The sequence below is a fragment of the Dama dama genome, chromosome 23, assembly GCF_033118175.1.
Source record: "Dama dama isolate Ldn47 chromosome 23, ASM3311817v1, whole genome shotgun sequence".
In the NCBI taxonomy this organism is placed as follows: Eukaryota; Metazoa; Chordata; class Mammalia; order Artiodactyla; family Cervidae; genus Dama; species Dama dama.
Genome location: NC_083703.1, coordinates 27,882,235 through 27,885,266, shown reverse-complemented (window position 1 = coordinate 27,885,266; position 3,032 = coordinate 27,882,235). Strand labels below are relative to the sequence as shown.

Here is a 3,032-nt window from a genome sequence, read left to right as displayed (position 1 = left end):
AGTTTCAAGAGAATAATATGGTCAGAAAGTGGGGAGAACTAAAAATTTTCTGGCTGGGGTGTTGAGAAAAGGTTTTGTTAAGAGGTAAGATTTAAGTCACTATTAAAGAATAGATATGACTTTTTGTAAAATATATGATCCAAGTATTCAAGATAATTCCAGTCAGAAATAGTATACACAAGTTTATCTTGACCATGTTATCGCATTCACCTTGAAGGTCAAATTAGATCAATTACCATCTTTCATCAAATTAGATCAATCATCATCATTCATTGAATTAGATTAATCACCATCAATCATCAATTCTTAGCGAGGAATCGGGAGAGTAGCACTTTTTTCCCCTTTACCTGCCGCTCTTCCCCTCCCTGCCTTCACCCTCCTTCCTATTCTCCTATCCCCCACCTCACCCAGCAAATAACTGAGTCAACTGCAAAATTGTTATAAAAAAGAAAGAAAGAAAAATATTCAAGGAAGCTGTCTGTACACACCCTGTCATATGTCCGGCATGGACACAGAGTTAAAGGAGCAGCAATCTGGTCCATGGGACTTTCCACACCTCATTCAGAAGTGGGATTGTTACCCTGAATCTCACACAGTGATGTCAGCTCGAGTTCTTCCAAGTTCACCATGGAGAAAAACATCTTTACTTGCTGCCAGATCTTCTACAAACTCCCTGCTTCTTTTAGGGACCTTTCTTGAACAGTCCATACTGACTTCCTATGCCCCCCAAACAGACCTGACACTGAAGCATGTAGATGTCACCTTCAAACTTCCTCTGGCTTCCAGTCCAAGGGCCTGATTAATAGAAAGCCTTGAAGCCAGTCAAGGGGTTGGGGATACCAACAGGACATACAAATCCCTCAACTCTCAAAAATGTTGTTCTTTCCTTATCATTGTAATCCTGCATCCTGCTCTCCCAGAGAGAATGCTCTTTAAGCAGATTGGTCCTAAATCCCGTTGCTGCCTGTGACCAGGACCACTTCCCAAGACCTGGGCAGCTGTGGTACACCAGGTCTCACAGCATTGCTGCCCGCAAACCAATCACATCAGCTCACCAGCAGATACCCATTATTCATGTGTTCATAGATCTCTCTAGGTGGGCACATGGTCCCTCCTTGATGAAGGGAAATTTTCAGTCCAGAAACTTTTTGGTGTTCTTTTATCCTGCCTTTGCTTGTGTATAACTTGTCTTTAACTAATGTGTGTATGTTCAGTTGCTCAGTCATGTCGGACTCGTTATGATCCTATGGACTGTAACCCACCAGGCTCCTCTGGCCCTGAAATTTTTCCAGGGAAGAATACTAGAGTAGGTTGCCATTTCCTTCTCCAAGGTGATCTTCCTGACTCAGGGATCAGACCTGCATCTCCTGCATGCCCCCAGAGATGAGATTCGAAGAAATTCAAGGAACCTTTGTTGGTTCCTGTCCTTAAAAACCTCCTGCCTTAAAAAAAAAAAAAAAAAAAAACCTCCTGCCTTAAAAAGGCAGGGAGATTCTTTACCACTGAGTCACCTGGAAAGCCAAAGTCATCACCACCTATCTATAACGGCTAATGCAGAAGATGTTTTATTCAGAATTGCATCTGATACTGGTGATGATTCTCAAACTAGCTGTCTTTGATTGTTTCAACACTAACACCCCTTAGTTACTGATCCTGGCACAAGGGGTGATGGTGAACAGGGATACTAAAAAGAGTTGAGTGAGAAATACTGGGATTCTGCTCTTCCCATCACCCCTTTTATGATCAGATCCCCAAAGAAAGGCTCTCACATAGAATCTAGAGACTGAAGGGCTCCTTTTTTACCATCTGGCCCTGAAACCCCACACCCCAAAACGTGTCCTTTCTGCTGACACAGACAGGTCCTCTCTTTTACCTCCAAATCCCAATTTTGCCATCAGGAAGTGACTGACCACAGCTACAAGCAGCATTTACAGGCACCCAAGCCTACCCTCGGAAGCAAGAGCAAGTTGGATTTGCAAAGAGGGGCCGAGCCTGGTGACCTCCAACAAAGAGAAGGTGGCAGAAGGGTTTATGCCCTTCTAAGCATGGTGATCTTGTCTAATCGTGAAGTAACCAGCCAGGATCTGGAAATGTGACCAGTTAATCAGTGACCCTCACAGTTCCAAACAACAGGGGACAAGGGCAGGAAGAGACAGACTTGCAAGTTTTCTCTCCTTCTTACAATATGTGGTGTGATAAGTGAGTAGTTCCTTCCCAAGAAAGCACAAGCTTTTTGAGAACAGGAGTCAAAAATTGTTCCTTGAATTTCTTTGAATCTCATCTCTGGGGCCTGGCTATGAAAGCACACACTGATCAATCAGATTTGACCAGCCTTTGGTCTGATTGACATCATCCTGACACCCACCCAAAGCCTTCCTCATCTCCCCTCCTCCTTCCTTGTGTCCAGGTTTCCTGTGCTGATTCTGTAGGATAGTGTTAGGGAGAAGGAGACTTCCTGAATGCAAGTTGGCACCTAACCAGTGTCTTCTCCAGGCTCCTGCCTGCCAAACCATAAACCATCTGCTGCACAGGGGACCTGACATGATAATCTCCCATTACCTTCAAGGAACAAATTCATGCAAGGAAAATATAATGGGCCAACAATTTTAGATATTCTTGAGTTTAAAAATTGCAACAATAAAACCATATGAGTGTTATATGAAAGGAGAGAAGGTTAGCACTCCTTTGACAAGGATGGAAGAGGCTCTTGGGCCTGACAATACACATATGTTAAGGCATGCCTCCTACTTTGTGGCATTTAACCACTGTTTTTTTAAAAATTATGGCTGATTTGCATTGTTGTATGGCAGAAATCAGCACAACATTGTAAAAAGAAATTTTAAGAATTTTAATAAAAAGACAAATAAAAGTAAATAAAAAACGTATGAAGACAAAGCAGCAACCATCAATCTGCCCAAAATGATCATAAGCGTAAATTATTTAGCTGTTGTGGAGAGATGGCTCATTGGTGGGCAGAGAGCTGTGCTCTGGTTCTGACTCATCCACTAAGTAGCTGTCTGATCTCAGCAACT

General features: G+C 42.8%; 1 non-coding gene across 1 annotated transcript; it reads left to right on the top strand.

Moving 5' to 3' along the window:
• Positions 1-2,651: 2,651 nt before the first annotated feature.
• LOC133045363 (U6atac minor spliceosomal RNA) lies at positions 2,652-2,774 on the top strand. Its single transcript, XR_009690238.1, has one exon. It is a non-coding gene; the product is annotated as a U6atac minor spliceosomal RNA (small nuclear RNA).
• The last annotated feature ends 258 nt before the right edge of the window (positions 2,775-3,032 follow it).